Genomic DNA, 23,344 nt, shown 5'->3' on the forward strand with positions numbered 1-23,344 from the left:
GACTCGCTTCACCAACACTTCGACGGAAGACCTGAGGAAGAAGGCCTTAGAGTATGAAGTCAAGGGTACTCTTCTTAATTATCTACTGACAAACCGCCAGGAGCAAGAGGTTCTAGAGGCGAGGCAAAAAGTGAAGATGGTTGATGATAATCTCGCTGACATTGAGAAGAGGTATTCTGAAACTAAGGCAAAGCTGGAGGACGACATCAAGAAGCTGAAGGAAGAACGGGAGGGCGAGACAGAGAGGCTGAAGAAAGAGTATGAGGAAAAGCTGTCTAAAGTTAAAGAAAGCTATGCCGCTTCGGAGGCCAAGCTCAAGGAGAATGCTGCTGCCCAGGATGAGAAACTCTCTAAGCTATCCAAGGAGAAGGATGAAGCGGTACTGTCTGTTGGGACCTTAGCTGATGAGAAAGCTAGATTGGAGAGTGATGTCACAGAGCTTCAGCTCTATGCCGCCAACCAATATGACGAGGGCTTCTCCTTTGCTATAGAACAGGTCAAGCTTCTTTTTCCAGATCTCGATGCTAAGCGCCTTGGCGAAGCTGATGCAATGAATCAAATTGTTGACGGCAAGCTCGTTCCCTACGTTCCTCCTCAGTGAATGATCTCTTTTGTAATGATCTTGTTTTTGTCCTTCTGTGGCTTTTTTGTAACTATCTTGTATGCCCTTTTGTGGCTTTAAACAATTTCCCCTTTGTTGGGTCCTTTATTAATTTCTTCATTCGCCCTTAAGTCTTTTCTTCATAATTTCGCGGATTGTTTTGATATGACGCCTCTTATCATTCTTGCTTTTGAAACTTTTACCCCTACACCTGTGATGTCTTTGACAATTTAACATAATTGTGAGTTGTTTGAAAATAAATTTATACCTGTTGCCTTTTTGGCGATTGTAGCTGGTATGGCGATATGTCGCCTTGTTTTGAGTGCGTGCAAGCTTTTCCTGTTGGTGATATTGATAATCTTGCCTTTCTTCGCTGTATGTTTTCTTTTTATGACGCCCCTTACTCGTAAGGTTTACAGGTAGCGCCAGGGCCTTTCAACCTTGTTTTATTTTTCTGTTTTTGACGTACCCTACTCGTAAGGTTTACAGGTATCGCCAGGGCCTTTCAACCTTGTTTTAATTTCTGTTCTTGACGTCCCCTACGGGTGACGCCAGGGCCTTTCAACCTTGATTTAATTTCTGTTCTTGACGTCCCCTACGGGTGACGCCAGGGCCTTTCAACCTTGTTTTAATTTCTGTTCTTGACGTCCCCTACGGGTGACGCCAGGGCCTTTCAACCTTGATGTAATTTCTGTTCTTGACGTCCCCTACGGGTGACGCCAGGGCCTTTCAACCTTGTTTTAATTTCTGTTCTTGACGTCCCCTACGGGTGACGCCAGAGCCTTTCAACCTTATATTTTCTGCAAACAAGCTTTGGTACATTAGAAGTTCAACAATAATAATATATGAAAAATAAAACAAACGAAAATGATACCGTCGTGGGCGGTTTGTTGCGGCGCTCCTCGCCTAGCAAGAAAAACAATTATGTTTTGGCGTGGCGAGACTGAGTTCCATTGCGGTAGTGATCATTGCAGAAAATGCTTCAACCTGAAATATTAGTTGGCGGCTTCTATCTCGCCGAATGGCATCAATGACCAATTGCTTGTATTTTGTGATAACCTCCGTTGGGGCAATGAATCATCAACTTCCTGTAGGACCAAGACTTTTACATTGATGGGGAATTAATAATAATAATAATAATAATAATAATAATAATAATAATAATAATAATAATAATAATAATAATAATAATAATAATAATAATAATACATGATGGAGAATTAAGGAGTAATAGTAGCACATTTAACAACTATTTGCCAAAACTATAGACCAGTTGAGACTTGAGATAAAGAAGTAACAACAGAGTGCCAACGTGAATACTAACAATAAAGTGTTCGCATGGATAGAAAGATTGATTCAGTTGGGACCAACCCTTTAAAGACAAATCTAAATCAGAGATAGTAAATTGAAAATGTAAATTTCTGACTTAGCATAGCATTTTAGCAGCCGTGTGCAAATTATTAATGTCTTTCATACATATCAAATATAAAATAGATCAGTTTTCAAATCATCACAAGTAACACAAAATCATGCATTTCATCCTTTAGTTAATTAAATACAGACTACAGAGATACACCATAGCAGAACAAAACTATACAATTAGAATAGCCAAAATTCATAGTTCTATGAGCTTCACTTCAACCTTATTTTAGCCCAGTTTAAAATAAATGCTTGTTATCATGTCTTACTACCAATTTTAAGTAATATAAATCACCGATATAGGTGTCGTTCTTGTGGCTGAATAGCAGAATATAACTAATTTGTTATAAGTGATGACTTGTGGCTGAATATGTGACTAATTCTTCACAAAATATAAGTAATACGGTATTATGAATGCAAGTAATTATCATGCTAATAAAAGAATTTTAAGTTTTAACCAATATGTCATGATTGACGCAATTAAAAAGTTTCAGTACTCCCTAATATTTATAGCTTATACGAAGCCATAAAGCTGGTTTCAAAATTCGTATCAGCAAATAGTGTTTCTTTGAGAATAATCAGAGTTTTAATTCCTTTAATTATTCATATTTGTAAATCTGTTATTTACTAATTATATACTCAAAAGTCAATAGCTTGATTAGTGGAGAATCACTAAGGGATTTGTTACCTTGTTTCACTCCAAATTAAGTTTATTAAACCTGTATATATACACTGGTGTAAACACTAATAATAACAACAATTATCATTTACGTATTTACCTTGCCATATGGTGTCAGTTGGACTCTGCTATCTCTACGGGATCACACCCCTGCCGTAGCTAATGTTTTCTTTATATTCACTTTTAACGTATACAAGGTTTCTATGGCTATACATATTAATTTCTTCTTTTATGCCTAAAAAATACTTTGCCAATTTCCATCAAGTGGGATGGATGCTTTTACGTCCAATCTGAACGAAATACCCTAGCATTTTTTTACGTTTTGGATTTCATGGATAACCAGTTTGTGGTGCATAGCATTGATTATTGAAAGGAAACGGATAAATTGATAAATTTCAATCAAGGAGATTTAGAATGATATCACCTGGGTTTGTGCTACTGTACTGAATCTGATGACTCTTCGAGGAGTCCTATTACCAGCGGTAAGGAATGCTTTGGCGACTACTTTCGTGTCACAGATCGGTAGCCGACCAGGTTTTGGTGTGGCCGGGAAAAGTTCTACCGCAGCTCTGGACGCCGACATCTTAACAACCCATTTACTCCTCATCTCCTTCCACGCTCCGCCGTCGATACCATGACCACCGGAGCCGCCGATGACGCTGCTTTCTTCGTATCCATTCGTGGTTATCGTTATTTCCGTGTTCTCCAGCCATGTGGAGATGTTTGATTTTTGTCTAGTTTGATGTGGTAGGCTGGGATCAAATGTTTTTACCGCAGCCCCACGGTGGGCGCCAAAATGTTCTGGTAAAAACTCAAAGGGGGTTGTATTATTGAGTAAATGGTGTGATTACACTTGGTTCAATCCCAACAACCCTGGGAGTTTTATAAGTCAGAAAAAACGATCCCTTTACAAATGAAAGTAAAGAGCTATTTATAGAGCCTCTAGTCTTCTTCTCCAAGTAAGGGTTCCTAAAAATCCGGTCCTTAGCATCTTCTTCGGTGGTATAGCGTGAAAATAGGGATGAAAACCTTGGTCTCCAAGCTATGGCGGTTGTGGGAAGTTGGTTTCTTCCTTCCCAAGTCAGTTGCTAACACAGGGAAGAAGAAGATATTTATAACAATACGGGATTCAACTTCTGGGTGTTGCCCCGCTATCATTAATCACGCCCGGGGCTGAAGGTGTGAAAACACAAGAAGGGGGGGGTTGAATTGTGTTTTAGCTAAGTTAAAACTTTTTCAAGTTCTTAACTCAACTACGTTAGCAGCGGATAAATAACACAAATAATAACAAGATAGAGAGAGAGAGATCACACAAGCAATTTTATACTGGTTCCTCTCACAAAACGAGAGTAGTCCAGTCCCCTTGCACTTCCAAGGGATTTCACTATAATCACACAAGATTACACCTGCTCAAGCACACAAGCAAGAGACTTCTCAACAATGCTCAAGCACACAAGCTTAAGACTTCACACTTAAGCACACAAGCTTAAGACTTCACACTTAAGCACACAAGCTTAAGTTTCCTCAAGTAATAGTAAGGTATATGAAAATATACAAAAGCTCTTAGATGAACCTAAAGAGAGCAAATACAAATAGTACAGAGTATTTGGCTAAAGTGCAAAAACACTTGATAAGAGGTTCAGAGCTTGTATATCACAGAGTTCAGAGTTTGTTCAGCGCACGTTCAAATCTTGATAATTATATATGTTGTAGCTGAATCTTCTAGTATATATACCACTAGAAAAGAGTCGTTGCAAAAGGACCGTTGGAGTTGATAATCTTTTGTCTTCAAGCAGTCTGTCTTGATGCAGTTTGGTTGTATCCAAAACTAAGAAAGAGTTTCAGGTACTTTGACTACTGCAGAGTAGACTTTCCTTATTCAGCTAACAAAACTGAAAACCCACGTTCTCAAGTTAGGACAGACAAAACGAGAGTAGCTGAACTGATCAGGCTTGAAAGGTCCTTTTCTCCATTGGTAGAAGAGTTGACTGGTGAAGGGAATCTTCACAGCTTTCAAAGAGATCTTCAGAGGTTGATGAAGCTTTAGTCACTTATGAAGTTCTGAAGACTTCATCATCTGAAGGTTGTAACTTCTGAAGTCCAACATCTTCTGAGCACTTGTGAACGTCTGAATTCACATCCTCTGAACTTTACTCAGAGCTTATCTGATGCTTGTATCTGCGCACTTAAAATAAATTTTTAGTTCTTCCAATTTGTTAATTAATACTTTGTTATCATCAAAACCTTTATATATTTAGGGGCAAACATTTTTAAATCAATTTTTGTTCCAACAATCTCCCCCTTTTTGATGATGACAAACATAAGTATTAATTGACAATTGTTGTTAAATTAACTTATCATGTTTCTCTTAGGTTTGTGAGGTTTGCAAGCTCCCCCTAAGATTGATACTCCATAAAGTCTGAACTTTATGTTTTATCCATGATATTTTAATTTAGTATAAGATTAAGATGGTTTGAAATAAAACAAGTTTCATATCTTTCTTCAGAGTGAGAGGTTTGCAAGCTCTCCCCCTAAGTCTCATAAGGCTAAGTTAAAATTGCACTCTTAACTTATCCTTACTTATGAAATTTATTTTAGTTTCAACTAACTTAGTCTCCGCATTAAAACACGTAAAACAACTTAAAAGTAACAACTTTTAATTTAACGGATAAAAGCGAGATAAAAGGCGTGGTTTCAGTTTTGGAACTTATCAATTAATGCGTAACTACTCCCCCTTTTGTCATTATCAAAAAGAGAGAAGTTTAGAAAACCAAGACAGTCAAAAGAAAAACTTGGCAGTTACAAAGATGAGTTAAAGTCAAAGAACAGAAAACAAAGCTCAATAACACGTTATAAAAGGGAAACGAAAACCACAGATTCTTCACAAAACATTGATCAAAAGCAAGAATCAAAAAAAATAATGAGAAGATTCAGTGCGCGTTTAGCAAACAAGAAGAGAGAAAAACGCGAGAAAGAAGATCAGAAGAATGAAAAAGAAAAAACGCCACAAGAAACAGAAATCATTGACATCTCGTCAGACTCAGAGTCTGAGGAAGAGTATATGGATGAAGATTACATAGAGTATCTGGCTAACTTAATTCCTGAAGAAGAACAAGAAGCTGAAGAAGAAGAAGAAGAACACAACCCAGATTTTGAGCTCATTGAGCTATCTTCAGATGAGTCTGAGGAGAAATCTGAGATTTCTTCTGAGGATCAGTCTGATTAAATTTAGGTTGATGTATTTCTTTTTCTGCTTTCTATGTACTCTACATTCTCTTTATCAATAAAAAAAGTTTAAATAAAGTTCTTGTTTGTTTTTCTTTTCCATCTTAAGATCAAAAACATCAGATGAAGAAAATATAATCATAACCATAAACAGCAAACAAGCAAAATATAACCAGAATAATTTGAAATATTGTAAGGCAAGCATGAAAAGAAATTGTTCAGACAAAGATAAAACAACATAAAAAATAAGTGCAAAGAAATCCTAAGGTTTCTTAAGAAAGGCTAAGAGCTGGTCGAATTTGTCGTTCAAAGATCCAACGTTGGAAACCAGACCATCCACTTTGGATTCCAAGTTGAGGTGAGCTGTCCTTTGCCTTTCCAAACCTTCTTGCTGCTCCCTCAGAGCTTCTTGAAAGATCTGCAACTGATCAGCCACAACAGGAGCTTGATCTTGAACCAAAGGCGCTTGTTCTTCAACCAAAGGTGCCTTGCCTTTATCAGAGGGTTCACCTTCCTCTGGATAGTCAATCATCAGCACATCCTCTTGATTCTGAGAAGCCAGCACATCATCTTCTGAGATATCCTCTTGTTGCAACTCATTTGCCAACTGGGCAACTCTTGCAGCAGCTTCTTCTAACCTTTCAGACTCAGACCTCTGATCTTCAAGACTCTGAAACAGCTTGGAGTCTATCCAGATGACTTTGAAAGCATTCAGACGATGTTCAGCATCAGCAAGTGCTTCCACCTTAGCACGTTCAGATTCAGCATGATTAAAAGTGGTTAACCTTTTCAATGCAGCCCTAGCCATACTCTCCCTCATGAAGCTTATCACATCCAGATCTCTTCTTCCAACTACAGCCTTAATTTTCTCAGCAGCACCATCCAAAGCATTGCAAATCCTTGCCTTAATGCTTGAAACTTCCAAGTCCACATCAGAAGGACAAACTAGAAACCTGTCCTTAAGCAAAGATAATCTAACCAAGTCTTCATGAAACTGAGTGGATAGATTACCAAAAGGGTTGGATGATGAGGGTGAAGGATTGGGTAAGGTAGAGAGATTAGGTGTTTCAGTAGCAGGGTTGTCAATAATAACAACTTCTGCCTCTGAAGGCTTGGGAGCACAAGTGTGAATACGCTCAGGAGAAGCATGTTCAGCACTTGGGTTAGGATGGGGTTCAGGGGTTGGTTCAGATGATGAGATGTCAGAAGTTGATTCAGGGTAAATATGTTCAGGAGATGGTGCAGGAGATTTGTGTTCAGCTGTTGGTTCAGGAGAGGGTTGTTTTGTGGGAGAGGTTGGTTTAGTGACAGGAATAGGTGATTTTGGTTCAGATGATGGAATGGTAGGTGTTTCTTTTTGGGGTTGAGGTTGAGGTGATTTAGGTTTGGGAGGTGATGAAGGCTTCTGGGTGAAAGTTTGATTGTTAAGAGGGTCTGGACTAAGATGTTTTTCTAGTTCAGATAGGGGGTTATCAGAGGTTGGAATATCAGAGGTTGGTAAAACAGTTCTGAGAGGTTTGGTGTAACCTATTCCAATCTCATTTTCATTAAAGACATACTTAGTAGACTTACCTTTATCTTTGGAAATAGGAGCAGGTCTTCTCTTCAACCTTGAAACCAGAGTTTCTTCATCAGATTCAGTTTCATCTTCAGACTCAGATTCTTCAGATGAACTGTCTTCCTCAACAACAATAGGCTTTTTGGAAGCTCCTTCAGCAGCCTTGTTTGCAGTTTCTTCATGCTTCCTCTTAGTTCTCTGTTCAGCCATAGATTGCTCAACCTTAACCTTCTTCTGAGCAAGAAGATCTGGCTTAACTTGCTCATCCTGAGAATCAGCTTTCCTCTTTGGTTTCCTCTTAGGCTTATACATGTTTACAGGAGCTGGAGGAACCATACTTCTATCAACAACAAATCCTTCTTGTCTGAGCACTTCTAAGTAGTCCTGAATCACATGCTCAGCATCAGCTTCAGATATAACTGGGTAGCCTTCTACATACAGACGATCTTCAAGTCTAACTCTAAATTCTTGTTTAGGTTGAACCAGCTTGGTGTTGATTAAGTGCATCTTTGTTAAGAAGCTTGCATTCAGAACTTCTGGCGAGAGCTTCTGAGCCATAAGTTCTGGATAGAACTTCTTCAGATTCTGAACAATGTGACCTTGGTACAGAAGATCTGAAAGCAATCTAGGATAAACAATGGTAGTTTTTCTCTGAGACTTGCTTTGGAAGATGGCTTCACAGATCCTCTCAAAAAAGTATTTACCCAGATTTACTTTCCTTTCAGTCAGAAGAAAGTAAATCAGATGACGATGAGGCCACGAGATAGTATCAGTACCACCAACTCTTGGACTGATAGTTGACAAGATAATCTTGAATAAAACCCTGCACTCATCTGTCAGACCTTTAACCTTTCCCTTCAACTTCATATCAATGCACATCCTGTGCAGAAGTTCTTCTCTGAATCTTGTATCCTTTTCGAAATCATCCAGCACCAAACCAGAGTTGTCCAAACCCAACAACGCATTGAAGTGTATTGGAGAAAAAGTAAGATTGATACCACAGATGTTAGACCTAATCTGTGTACCAGTGAACTCCAAAAGACCCATCTCCTTCCTAGTTTTTCCTTTCAGACTAGGATTTCTTTCGATTGCGGCAAGTTCTTCTTGCTTAGCTTCATACTTAGAGAAAACTCGTGCTTTCATCCAGAATTTCTTCAAAAGATCTGGATAGATAGGACCATTCAACATGTCGAAGTACTTGTTCCATCCTTGAGCAGAGAAGTACGGCTTCACATCATACCCATTTTCTTTCAAACTGTCAAAGTCGACCATCTTCTCAGGTAGTAACGTTAGTTGCGATTCTGGGAATTCCATTTCATTTCCAACAATCTGAAGATGTCTAAACATGAACGGTGGAATCTTTGATGAAGACGAAGAACCAGCCATGATGAAGTTTAGGTAAGGGTAGGAACTAATGAGAGAGAAAGAAATTTTGTCGGAGGTTTAGAGAGAATATGAAAGTGTAGGTTGTGAAAGTGAATAGTGTGCAAGTGTATTGTGTAAGTTTTATTTAAATGCACACAGTTAACACGAAAATAGCAAATTTGGGAAGTTACGCTAATTGACAGAAGGTTGAATACCAAAAATCATCATTAACCACCCACTACCTGACACACGTAGACCACGTGCAGAAATTTACTCGGTAACTGCTATTTTAATGGACAACTGTTCAGCAGTGAATACTAAACGTTTCCCACTTAAATAGTTCAGAGCCTCTGAGTTATTTAAAATTCTCTATCAGAGTTAAGTATTTCAGAGCTTGTGTGTCAGATGTTCTGAACCATAAGTTCTGATATACATAACCTCTTACACTTTAATTGCCAAAGAAAATTTTTCATTCAGAGATTGAAAACATGTTCAGATGTTTCTTTATAAAATCAAATCTTTCAACAGATAAAGCTTTAGTAAATATATCAGCCCATTGATTTTCAGTATCAACAAACTTAATATCTATAATGCCTCTCTGAACATAATCTCTGATAAAATGGTGTTTAATTTCAATATGTTTGGCTCTAGAGTGTAGAATAGGATTTTTAGATAAATGAATGGCTGCAGTATTATCACAATATAAAGGAATATTGTTACTGCTTACCTGATAATCTTCTAACTGATATTTTAGCCAGAGTAGTTGTGTGCAACACTTAGCTGCTGAAATGTATTCTGCTTCTGCTGTAGACAAAGCTATAGTAGTTTGTCTCTTACTAGCCCAGGAGATAAGGTTTTCACCAACAAATTGACAATTGCCACTTGTGGATTTTCTTTCAATTTTATCTCCAGCATAGTCAGCATCACAGAATCCATTTAGCACATAATCATTGGATTTCTTATAGAGAAGTCCAAGATTAGTTGTTCCTTTCAGATACCTAAAGATTCTCTTTACAGCAGTAAGATGAGATTCTCTGGGATCTGACTGGAATCTTGCACATAAGCAAACACTGAATAAAATATCTGGTCTAGAGGCTGTCAGATAGAGTAAGGAACCAATCATACCTCTGTAGACCTTTTGATCTACCTTTCCTTCATCATCTGACTTGCCCATGTTGGTAGTTGGATGCATAGGAGTATTCATTATCTTGCAGTCATCTAGATTGAATTTCTTCAGAAGTTCTTTAGTGTATTTTGATTGATGAACATAAGTTCCTTCCTTCTTCTGATTGATTTGAATACCAAGAAAGAATTTCAATTCTCCCATCATGCTCATTTCAAATTCATCCTGCATTATCTTAGAAAAGTTCTTGCACAAAGCAGCATTAGTTGAACCAAAAATAATATCATCAACATAAATTTGAATGATTAAAATGTCTTCTTTGGTTGTTTTTCTAAAGAGTGTGCAATCAACCTTTCCTTTCTCAAAGCCCTTTTCAAGAAGAAAATTACTGAGTCTATCATACCAAGCTCTTGGAGCTTGTTTCAGACCATACAGTGATTTCTTTAGTTTAAAAACATGTTCTGGGTTTGAGACATCTTCAAAACCAGGAGGTTGCTTAACATACACTTCTTCAGAAATGAAACCATTTAAGAAGGCACTCTTAACATCCATCTGATATAAGATTATTCCATGATTAACAGCATAAGATAGAAGTAACCTGATTGCTTCAAGTCTAGCAACTGGTGCAAAGGTTTCAGTATAGTCAATCCCCTCTTGTTGACTATAACCTTGTGCAACCAATCTAGCCTTGTTCCTTACCACTTCACCTTGTTCATTCAGCTTGTTTCTGAATACCCATTTTGTTCCAATAATGTTCTTGTGTGAAGGTTTGGGCACTAGAGTCCATACATCATTCCTTTGGAATTGATTCAGCTCTTCTTGCATTGCTACAATCCAAGCATCATCTTTCAGAGCTTCATCAATCTTTGAAGGTTCCATCATTGAGATAAGACCAACTAATGATTCCTCATTTCTCAGTTGAGATCTTGTTTTCCTTGGACTATCCTTGTTGCCTAATATCAGTTCCTCTGGATGTGATGATTTGTATTTGAAAGTATTTCTTGGGGGCTCATCATCTTCAGACTCATCAACATCAGGTTCAGTAGTTGCTTCAGTTCTTTGTTGATCAGAGTCTGTAGGAACTGTTGTGTTTAGAGGTTCTTCAGAGAATGGATGTTCTGAGTAGTTTGGAATATCTGAATATTGATCCTCTGATACCTGAAATCTAGACAAACCTTCCACAAGCTCTGACACTTGGTCAGGCTCTTTGTCATCAAATTTGACATGCATACTTTCTTCCACAGTATGTGTTTCAGAAATATACAGTCTGTATGCTTTTGAGCGTTCAGAATATCCTATAAAGATACCCTTGTAACCTCTAGCATCAAATTTCTTTAGATGGACTTTGTTGTTTAAGACATAACATGTACATCCAAACTGATGAAAATAAGAAATGTCAGGTTTTCTTCCTTTGAACAATTCATAAGCAGTTTTGTTCAGCTTAGATCTGATATAGATTCTATTTTGAACATAACATGCTGTGTTTACAGCTTCTGCCCATAAAAAACTTTGCTACATTTGTTTCATGCATCATGGTTCTGGCCATTTCTTGCAGAGTTCTATTCTTCCTTTCTACAACCCCATTTTGTTGAGGAGTTCTAGGAGAAGAGAATTCATGCAGAATGCCATATTTTTCACAAAAGTTTTCAAAAGGTTCATTTTCAAATTCTCCACCATGATCACTTCTAACTTTTAAAATAGTGTAGCCTTTTTCATTTTGAATTTGTTTGCAGAAGATGCTAAACTCATCATAAGCTTCATCTTTTGTTCTTAGGAATTTTACCCAAGTCCATCTACTGTAATCATCAACAATTACTAATCCATACTTCTTTCCATTGATTGAAGCAGTGTTAACTGGTCCAAAAAGATCAATGTGAAGAAGTTCCAATGGTCTTGAGGTAGAGACAATGTTCTTAGGTTTAAAAGAAGATTTTGTAATCTTTCCTTTTTGACATGAACCACAAAGTGTGTTTGAGTGATATTTGATTTTAGGTAAACCTCTGACAAGATCAAGCTTACTAAGCTTAGAGATTAACCTCCAGTTAGCATGGCCTAACCTTTTATGCCAGATCCATTTTTCCTCACTCAAAGTCAAAAGACACATCACTTTTTGTTCATTCAAATCAGAAAGATTAATTTTATAAACATTGTTCTTTCTCAGACCTTTGAATATCATGGAGTTATCAGATTGTTTAGACACAGTACATGATTCCTTATTAAAGACAACTACATAACCATTGTCGCAAAATTGACTTATGCTCAATAGGTTATGTTTGAGTCCATCTACTAACCAAACATCATTAATAGATAGGGAAGAATTACCTACTGTACCTGTACCTATTATCTTTCCTTTTTGATTGCCTCCAAAGCCAACAGATCCTCCTTCTTTCATAGTCAGTTTAGAAAATAGTTGTTTGTCACCAGTCATATGCCTTGAACATCCACTATCCAGATACCATGAGTGTTTCATGATATTTCTTTGAGTGGCAGGCTGTATGAGAAACAACTTTAATCATTGCGATAGAACTCTTCATCAAGGTTAATGATAAAGTCATCCCAATATTCTTCCTCTTCATTTATCAAGTTCTGATTGTTAACTTGAGAACTTGTCAGCCATTGGTCTAGGACATAAGCCCTTCTTCCTTTGCATAGGACTTGTTTCCATACTCTAGGTAGGACATATCCTTTCCTAGTTGGTAAATCTGAATGATACATAATTTCAGCTTTTGGTACCCATCTTCTGGGTCCACGCTTGTTAGTCCACAAATGCTTACTGTGTTGTTGAGTGTGAGAGAAAGATTTTGGTTTGGAATAATAACTCTTTTGAAAATATTTCTTAGTATGAGTTTTATTATTCCAGGACTTGGATTGTTTATGATTCCAGACTTTGTATTTATCACCAGTCCAATGATTTGATTGGTTATGTTTACTGACTCTAGAATCATAAATAACCTTAGTCCTATGTTGCCTCTGAGGTTTGAGGTTTGACTTTCTTTTAAAAACTTCTGAGCCTTTAGGTTGACTTTTCTCATGAACTAGAATTCCTCTGGTTCCAGAAGTTGAAGCCTCAGATTTTGAAACTTTCAGAACATCTGAACTAATGTTGTCAAGTTCTGAATAGCTTTTATCTTCTGAGCTTTTCTTCCCAGATCCTGAGGAACTTGGTTCCTCTGAGTTGTCATTTCCCAAATCTCTCAGATTATTATCCTCATCTTCCAGAGTACCAAATTTCTTTCCTTCTTCACTCTGAGGTACAACATAGTAAACCCAAGATTTTCCAACCTTTTTGGCAGAGGTTTTCAGCTTTGAATATGTTCTACCATATTCATAGCCAAGTCCCTCTCCTCTATGTCTCATGACATTATAAACAAGATTAGCAGCTTTGCTCTTACCAAGGTTGAGATGCACAAACTGTTGAAGAGCTATTTCCTGCTCATCAATAGGTTTGTGACAAACAGCACAACCCTTTTCAAAGTCATTTACTCTATTCAGAGTTTCTTGATATAGACCTTGAAAATGTTCTGCTTGTTCAGTCAGAGTGTTAAGCTTTTCTTGTAAAACTTTTTGTTTACTTAACACTCTGAGATGTTTCTCAATGACCTTGTTAAGTGCAGTTATAAGTTGAGATTTAGAGCAGTCAGAAAATACCTCATCAGTTACTTCAGAATCTGATTCTGATTCTGATTCATCCTCTGAGTCTGCATCTGAGTCAGTTGAAGCCATCAGGGCTAGATTTGCCTCTTCTTCTTCATCAACTTCTTCCTCAGATGATAGCTCTTCAAAAGTAGCCATCAGACTCTTTTTCAATTTGCTCTTGAATTGTTGCTTCTTTGAGCTGTATCTTTTGCTTTTGTCTTTAGCAGACATTTCTGGACAATCAGCAATAAAGTGTCCTGGCTTCTTACAGTTGAAGCAGTTCTTCTGATCATCCTTTTTGCTGACAAAATTTCTGGAGTTGTTACCTCTGAAATTTCTTTTGTTAAATCTGTTCCATTGCTGAAACTTGGTGAATAAAGCAAACTCATCCTCATTCATCTCATCCTCTTGACCATCAGCAGAAGATTCTTCTTCAATATCAAGAAGCTGAGTCTTAAGAGCCTTAGAAGTAGTCCTAGTTGACTGTAAAGCCACTGACTTGGACTTCTTCTTAGTTTCTGAGTCAGCATCCAGAACCATCTCATGGCTTCTGAGATTGCTTATCAGAGCTTCAAGACTCAGAGTCTTGAGATTTTGAGCTTCCTCTATTGCAGTGACCTTGGGTCTCCAAGCAATAGGAAGACTTCTCAGAATCTTCTGAACATGGTCATAGGTTGAATAACTTCTCTTAAGAGCTTTAAGACCAGATACAAGGATTTGAAACCTTGTAAACATAGTCTCAATGTTTTCATCTTGTTGCATAGTGAAAAGTTCATATTGCCTTATCAAAAGACTAGCTTTAGCCTCTTGAACCTTTTCATTACCATCATAGGTAGCACACATAGAATCAAAGATAGATTTAGCAGTAGACTTGTTCTTTATTCTGACATAATCCTCATGTCTAATAGCACCAACAACAATGTCCTTTACTCTATGATGCTTAGTGTAGGTTTTTAAGTTAGCTGGTGTGAGTAACTTTCTATGCTCAATGGACAACCTTCCATGTTCATTTAAGTTTTCAAAAGTTACTCCCAACTCAACCAAATCCCATAACTCATGATCAATAGCAGTAATATTGCTATACAATCTCTCTTTCCACCATTCAAATAATGAAGCATCACCATTGAATATAGGGGCTTTTCTGTTGCCACTATGTTCATGTGATTCATTACTTAAGTAGTCAAAACCAAAAGCATTTCTAGGACCACCACCAGCACCACTGGCCTCACCGGCTTCACCGGTTGTTCTAGTACTACTATCATCTCCTCCAGACATAGTGTTCTCACAAGATCTTTACTGTCTCACTGTTAAGTGAAAGTAACAAACCAGGCTCTGATACCAATTGAAGGTGTGAAAACACAAGAAGGGGGGGTTGAATTGTGTTTTAGCTAAGTTAAAACTTTTTCAAGTTCTTAACTCAACTACGTTAGCAGCGGATAAATAACACAAATAATAACAAGATAGAGAGAGAGAGATCACACAAGCAATTTTATACTGGTTCCTCTCACAAAACGAGAGTAGTCCAGTCCCCTTGCACTTCCAAGGGATTTCACTATAATCACACAAGATTACACCTGCTCAAGCACACAAGCAAGAGACTTCTCAACAATGCTCAAGCACACAAGCTTAAGACTTCACACTTAAGCACACAAGCTTAAGACTTCACACTTAAGCACACAAGCTTAAGTTTCCTCAAGTAATAGTAAGGTATATGAAAATATACAAAAGCTCTTAGATGAACCTAAAGAGAGCAAATACAAATAGTACAGAGTATTTGGCTAAAGTGCAAAAACACTTGATAAGAGGTTCAGAGCTTGTATATCACAGAGTTCAGAGTTTGTTCAGCGCACGTTCAAATCTTGATAATTATATATGTTGTAGCTGAATCTTCTAGTATATATACCACTAGAAAAGAGTCGTTGCAAAAGGACCGTTGGAGTTGATAATCTTTTGTCTTCAAGCAGTCTGTCTTGATGCAGTTTGGTTGTATCCAAAACTAAGAAAGAGTTTCAGGTACTTTGACTACTGCAGAGTATACTTTCCTTATTCAGCTAACAAAACTGAAAACCCACGTTCTCAAGTTAGGACAGACAAAACGAGAGTAGCTGAACTGATCAGGCTTGAAAGGTCCTTTTCTCCATTGGTAGAAGAGTTGACTGGTGAAGGGAATCTTCACAGCTTTCAAAGAGATCTTCAGAGGTTGATGAAGCTTTAGTCACTTATGAAGTTCTGAAGACTTCATCATCTGAAGGTTGTAACTTCTGAAGTCCAACATCTTCTGAGCACTTGTGAACGTCTGAATTCACATCCTCTGAACTTTACTCAGAGCTTATCTGATGCTTGTATCTGCGCACTTAAAATAAATTTTTAGTTCTTCCAATTTGTTAATTAATACTTTGTTATCATCAAAACCTTTATATATTTAGGGGCAAACATTTTTAAATCAATTTTTGTTCCAACAGGGGCTTCGTGTCGCCTAATGGGTATTTAGGATTTACTTGATTTGGGCCTATTCTCCTTCTGATATTCATTGGGCTTGCTGGTTATGTCCTTAAGCCCATTGCCCAGTCCAATTACTGACGTGTTAAAATATATATCCGGAGTTTTGTTTAAATATACCAATATATATCTTTGATAAAAAGAACTTTGACGGTACCAAATTTTTTTTAAGGAATCTGGATATGTAACATTATACCGTTGAAGTGGATAATTTTGATAAGTCACAAATAGTGTTTAATATAAAAAAATTAATAAACACGCAGAATGTATTTTTTTTTTGTTTTTTTTTACAATGAACTGGGAATCGAATCCAGGACATATAACATACTACCCTAACCCCTCACCACTATACCAAACCTAGTGACTTAACTAGCAGAATGTATTTATCAGAATAGCAAATGTACTTATTAAATGAAAAAAAAAGAATTTAATCGAATGTGTCATTCTCAACTTTTTTCTCAAGCAACAAATTCACAAGTGTCATTATTTTGTGTGGGATAGATAGGGGTGCTCGCGGTTCGGTTTGGATCGGTTTTGTGGCAAAAATCCATCTGATCCAAAGTTAAAATTATTCGCGGTTCGGTTCGATTTTGGTTGGCTAATTAAAAAAATCCGATCCAATTCGATCCAATTTTATGCGGTTTAATTTGGATCGGTTTTTGGATATCCAAATACAAATTAAATTTTATTTAATTAAATATTAATATTATAAATACATGGTAAAATAATATATTTGATGTAAAATATAACACATAATATGTTAAAAATTAATATTTTGCAATGACAATTATCAAATATATTTGAAACCTAAATAGTAAAAAGAAATAGATGAAATTGAACTAATAAGTGTTATTGAGAAAATTAAAAACCAACGATTAATATGTTAATGCAATGTATCACACTAATATAAAGTTAAATAACTATTAAAAAATATCTATGCGGTTTGATTCGGTTTTGAAAAATCAATCCAAAATCTGATCCAATCCAGCGGTTTTCACAAAAGGGCATCCAAACACATCCAAAAATATTCAGGTTTTTGCGGTTTTCGGTTTTTTTGGATCGGTTTGCGGTTATTTTTTGGATTGGTTTGAATTTGAGCACCCCTAGTGTGGGATTACTATCTTCCGTTTGCACATTTCTCTGGATATTTTAATAGATTATTTTGTGTGGCTAAATTGGACATTTAGTCCCTTAACTTATTATTGGTTTCGTTTTGGTCCAATAACTAATTAACGTTACAAATTAACCCGTTAATGTGACTTCTGTTTGCTGAATTGGTCATTTCCGTTAGTTTTTTTTTCCTTTCAAAAACGTTAAGTTTTGGACAAGCGGCTTATGATGCCGCAAATTCTCTCTGTCATCTTTCTCCCTCTCCTCCAAAATTAGTGTTGCACGATGTTTGGTAGACAAATGATTATTTTGGCATTTTAGACAACTTGTGCAGAGGACAAAAAGTTGTCACATGATTTAGTGTGGGACAAGAATTTCAGTGTTTGTCATTTCCCTTGGTCCAAATTTGTCTAGTACCAGGAACAGTTTCAAAATCATACACAATATAGCTGAAGTTGTCCTATGTCCAGTCTATTATTTTTTTAGCAAATCAAACACACCCCCAAACTCTAAAATTGATTCCAACCTAGGGTGGGGCATGGTTCGGGAGAAAAACCAAACCGAACATAATCGAACCTTTTTAAAATTCATAGAAATTGAACTGAACTAGTCTGTTGGAATCAGCTTGAAACATTTAAAACATAAGAATCAACTTGAAACATTTCAAACATAACCGACCAACTTAAAACCTAAAATAAATGTAAGAAACTGTATGTGCAATTAAACATAATAAAAATTGCCAATACAATTTTAACCTTCAATAACACGCAGCCCCTTCTTTCTCTTTGGCGGCCCTATTGATTTACTTTGAGTTCTCTTCTTCCTATACCGGTTAGGGGTGATTTTAGGTCATTTTTGGCCTAAAATCACCCCTCCGCTTATTATTTTCTCCCTTATTTTTAATCTAAAAAAGTGATTTTCACATAGATTGAGTATTTTAGTTGCTTTCCTTTGATTTTTTGATTTTGTCGTCCGAGTGCGGCGTTTGTGTTGGTCGTCGTCTTGGTACGACGTTGTTGATTTCCTGTCTTGTTGCAGTGTTCGTTTAGTTCATATTGAAAGATCATCTTCAATCAATTGCAGATTTAATCAATGATTTGGGCATCAACGTTGCAGATCTGAAAGTATGGACATTCAGGTAATATTATCATATTATTTGCAGACATTTTGCCATTGTATGCTATTAACTTGAATTCTGTGAGTTTGTTTGCGGATACATCCTTTATATTTTTAGCAATGTTAAATTTGTATTTGCATCTAATGTATGTACTCTATTGATTATTGAAATGAATGAATATCGTTATTTTTAGTAAAAAAACCACCAGGAGTAATTAATATTGGTTTAAAATAGGGGGAGGGGAGGTGAGGTATTTTTATAGAGGGGAGGGGAGGGAAATTTTTTAATTACATATGTGTTTAGTTCAAAAGAGGTGAGAGGAGGGGAGGTGAGGTATTTTAATTAAATATATGTTTGGTTCATAAGGGGAGGGGAGGTATTTTAAAAGCAATTTACTTTTTTACCCTTAAAATCTTATAACACTCATATTTTTAAAATTAATATCTCTTTATTATTACATCAAAACAAATAACACATACTTTTCAAAGAAAAAAATATCACATACACGAAACTCACTACCACACCAAGAAATTCACTACATAGACATTAAAACCAAAACTTTGATTCAATAAAACACGGAAGGAAATATTCAAACAAAGTACATCGTACAACCTCCAAAATATTCGTAAATGTTCAAACAAGTGTTCCAAAATTAAAAAACATATTAAAATGCAAATAAAGTATTCATAAACATCATAACACCGTTATAGGATGATTAATCAGATGAACCAAAGACCAGTTGCATTATCACAGCTTTGCGTGCTTCAATTGGACATTGGAGAATCATTCTAAGTTTGTTAACATCGTTCATGACAGCACAATATATCTCAGGCAATGACGCTGCCTCACACCCGCAACCCTCTATTAAATTCCATGTTTCTTCACCAGAAATTGGAGGCAGATCATATTTTTGACGTTCTCTCATTATTTCATTTCCTTCTCGTAGTGCCTCAGCAACCATATTCATTGACACTTTCATTTCAATCATTTCATTGTTTGACTCTTTATTCTTAGCCACTTTCAATTTCTTCTTTTTACTACCACTTGCTATAGGAGAAGGGTCTGATGATTGTGTTTTAGGTACAGTAAAATCAAAATGAGGAGCATCAAAACCCTCCAAATTCACCTCATTTCGAGCAACATGGCCATCAATGTCGTGAATAGTTTCAACAAAGTCTTCATCGATGACCGACGAACTTTGTTTTCTTGTCTCCTTTAAAGTCTCAGATTCATCGCCATCAGCTCGATTGGGTCCATAAAGTGTCACCATCTTCTCATAATTTGGAAGTGAGATATTTCTCCAATATGCCGCTTTGGGTTTTGACTGAAAAATAAGTTTCATAGTAGTTATACAACTATTAATTAATAAAAATATTGCAAAATACAAGATTTATAAAACTTACCGCAATTAGAGCATCCCAAACTTCTGGCTCAGCATCCCATAATTGTCTAGTTGGATTCATAGAAAATCCACTCATACCACCTTTAAAAATGTCGTAATATTCGGTGAAGTTTTTTTTCAAAGTTTTCCAACGGTTTTTTATCTTCACCTTGTCAATTTTTTCCCCAAATAATACACTGATTTCAGCTGTAATATGTTCATACGCTGTTGATGTCAAGGTACCATTAACTTTGTTACCATTTTCAAATTCATGCATGAAAGCATCAACAAGAGCATCGTCCATGGCTCTAGTCCAACTCAAAGTCCTAGAGTTACCGTTGTTGGTTGATAATTACTTTTTCGATGCCATAAGCTATAAAAATGATCAATCGTAATAACATAACAAAATTAAAATATATCTTAACATGAAGTCTCAATATCATTCGCTAAACATCATCATAATAAACTCAGTACTAATTTGACAAAGAACATCAAACATCATAATAATAATAATAAAACATACAAGATAAACTATTTAGGCAAAAACATTATTTTCATAATTTAACCACATCTCATGTGCTACACTATTTTTTATAACCCCACCCAAAGCAACTTCGTCCCTATCACTTGTTGAAGCTTGATGATTTTCTTGAGATACAGTTTGATTTGCAAGTTCAGCATCTACTTCAGCTATAAGGTCTTCTCTGGGTCTGCGCTCATTAGATAATTATGAAGAATACAACATGCAAAAATGATTAATTTTTGAGCTTTGACTCCATAATTGGGCTCTGTTGAATTAGATATAATCTCAAATCTTTTTTTCAATACACCAAAGGCTCTTTCAATTGCATTGCGTAAAGATGCATGTCGGAGATTAAACAATTCTTTGTAATTTTGGGGTGGATTTTTTGCCGAATATTCTTTCCAGTGATACCGAACTCCTCTATAAGGTGTAATAAGTCCACTTGTCAGCATGAAGCCAGCATCAACAAGATAATATTTTCCTATAGTAAAGGTAAATATTAAATGTGATAGTTTGAAATATATCATATAAATAATTATAGGTGTATGGCGATTCTTATATTACCTTGAGGAATTTTTAGTTTATCTTCTCGTGTTAGTGCATTCTTTATTATTCTCGAGTCAGAGGCAGAACCTTCCCATCCCGCGAGAACATAAGTGAACTTTAAATCAAAAGTACACACTGCTAAAACATTTTGTGTTGGATAGTCTTTCCTACCACGATATCGAGGGGCATCTTTTGCAGATACTTTGACTCGTATATGTGTTCCATCTATAGCACCAACACAATCCTGACACAATATCATTTTTTTTATCAATATATATATATATATATATATATATATATATATATATATATATATATATATATATATATATATATATATATATATATATATATATATATATATATATAATTTATTCAAGTTTTGTTTATATTTTATTGTAGATAACTTATTAATAAAAAGGGTTACCTTAAAATATGGGTAGAATCTAGAGCTACTAAAATTTCCAGAGGGACCGTTGAGCCATCAGGTTGTACAATAAATTTTTCTTCCAATTAAAGAATAGCTTTTAAAACTTGATGGAAATGACGACTAATTGTCTCGCCGGAACGCCGAAACCAAAATTTGACTTCACGATTTTTAACATTATGGGTTAATATGTAAATTGTTTTTGCAACTTGTTCTTCCACGATTGACCATCGTGTAGCCTGTAAACCCCTCTCTCTTTCTAACATATCACATAGCCTTAAAAAAGTTTGAGGGCTCATTCTCAATAGATTTCTACTAGTTTCACAGTTACTAATTCGATACATTATTTCTTCACGCACCCTTTCTCTCTCAGAGCTCATACTATAACTTAATTTTCTCTTACGAGACATCCAAACATAACAATGAACAATTGCACACATAAGTTGAGCTACAGCTCTTCGGCGCAAATCAAACCATCTATTAATAGCAATTTCTCGTTCTTGATGATCCATCTAATTCAATAAAATATTTTTAAAAAAATAAATTTCACATATAATAGTTTAACAAACTATCAATACTCCTATAAAAAAATTAACATTTAAACTACATATAAAAATTCAAATTTCATTCTAGATGCTTGAAGGGTAATATGTATTTACTCAAATTTACTCAAATTTCAATTTCTCGTTCTCAATACATATATATCCTTTTCTCAAAAAAAGAGCAAAACAATACAATACAGTCACATATATATGTATAAACGCAAATGATCATATATATATATATATATATATATATATGCTCGCGAAAATAAATAACGCAGAAAAGCAATAAGTATATATATATATATATATATATATATATATATATATATATATGTATGTATGTACAGGAAAACAACGAAAAGAAATAAACGCAGAAACACGACACCACATCATTAGTACATATAAACGCAGAAACGTCATATATAAATATATATATATATATATATATATATATATATAAACGCAGAAAAGAAATAACACATATAAACGCAAGTGATCATAAAAAACAAACAGATACATACTTGATGAGCAGCAACGGCACCACGGGTACAAACAGAGGTAGACAAGGAGTATAGGCAATACATACAACAAAGACCTAATAATAAAAATGGTAATAAGGATAATATTGGAATTCTAAAATATATTGAGGATAATTTTGTCAGTTTAATAAACTTTAAAAAAGCTTCTCTCCTCTCCCCTCCAAATCCCCCCAATTCGGGGGGAAGCAAAAATTGAGTTTAGGAGGGATTCTGCTTACCTCCCCTCCCCTCATATCCCCTCCTAAAAATTGATCCAAACACAAAAAAATTAAAATATTACCTCCCCTCCCCTCCCCTCCAAAACCCCCGAACCAAACAGACCCTTATGGTAGTTTTACAAATTATATGGTAACATGACGGGGCGGGGGCGGATTTTGCCTTCCCCAAACTCAAATCCATAAAGTTTGGTTATTCCCAAACCCGTCCCAATTCCAAGCGGGGATAAAAAGTATAACCCCCAAACTCATATCCAACGAGGATCGGGTATCTCCAACGGTGTTCGGGTATCCCCGCTATGCCTCTTCCCCACATGATTTTGGATTGTACTTTAGTATTTTTTATTAAAAAAAGTGTTAAAAGTCTAAAATTATTTTATTTCAACAATATTTGTTTAAATAAATAAAAAAAAATAGAGAAAACAGTTTGTTTAATACTCAAATTAAAAATAAAAAACAAACATATGAATGTAATTTAAGATATTGTTTAAGGATTTCTGATTTAAAAGAGGTAAAATCTAATTTTTAATATAAGTGGGGCGGGTTCGAGGACGGGTTCGGGTTAGGTATCAATTTCCCTATTACCCGCCCCAACGCCGTCTTTTGAAATCGGGGAAAACTCAAATCCAAACCCAATCAACTAGGATTTTCCCCGTCAAAGCGGGTAGGATTTGGGTGGGTACCCGCATATATGAGTTTTATTGCCATGCCTATATGTCTCATTTTTTTATTTATATGTCTGATTATTTTTTTAATCCAACCACTATAATACATGAAATTAAGGGTTTTTTGGTACAACTCTAAGTGCTCAAGATGCGGTCGATATTTGCAAGATT

The sequence above is a fragment of the Trifolium pratense genome, linkage group LG4 (assembly GCF_020283565.1).
Source record: "Trifolium pratense cultivar HEN17-A07 linkage group LG4, ARS_RC_1.1, whole genome shotgun sequence".
NCBI classification, from domain to species: domain Eukaryota; kingdom Viridiplantae; phylum Streptophyta; class Magnoliopsida; order Fabales; family Fabaceae; genus Trifolium; species Trifolium pratense.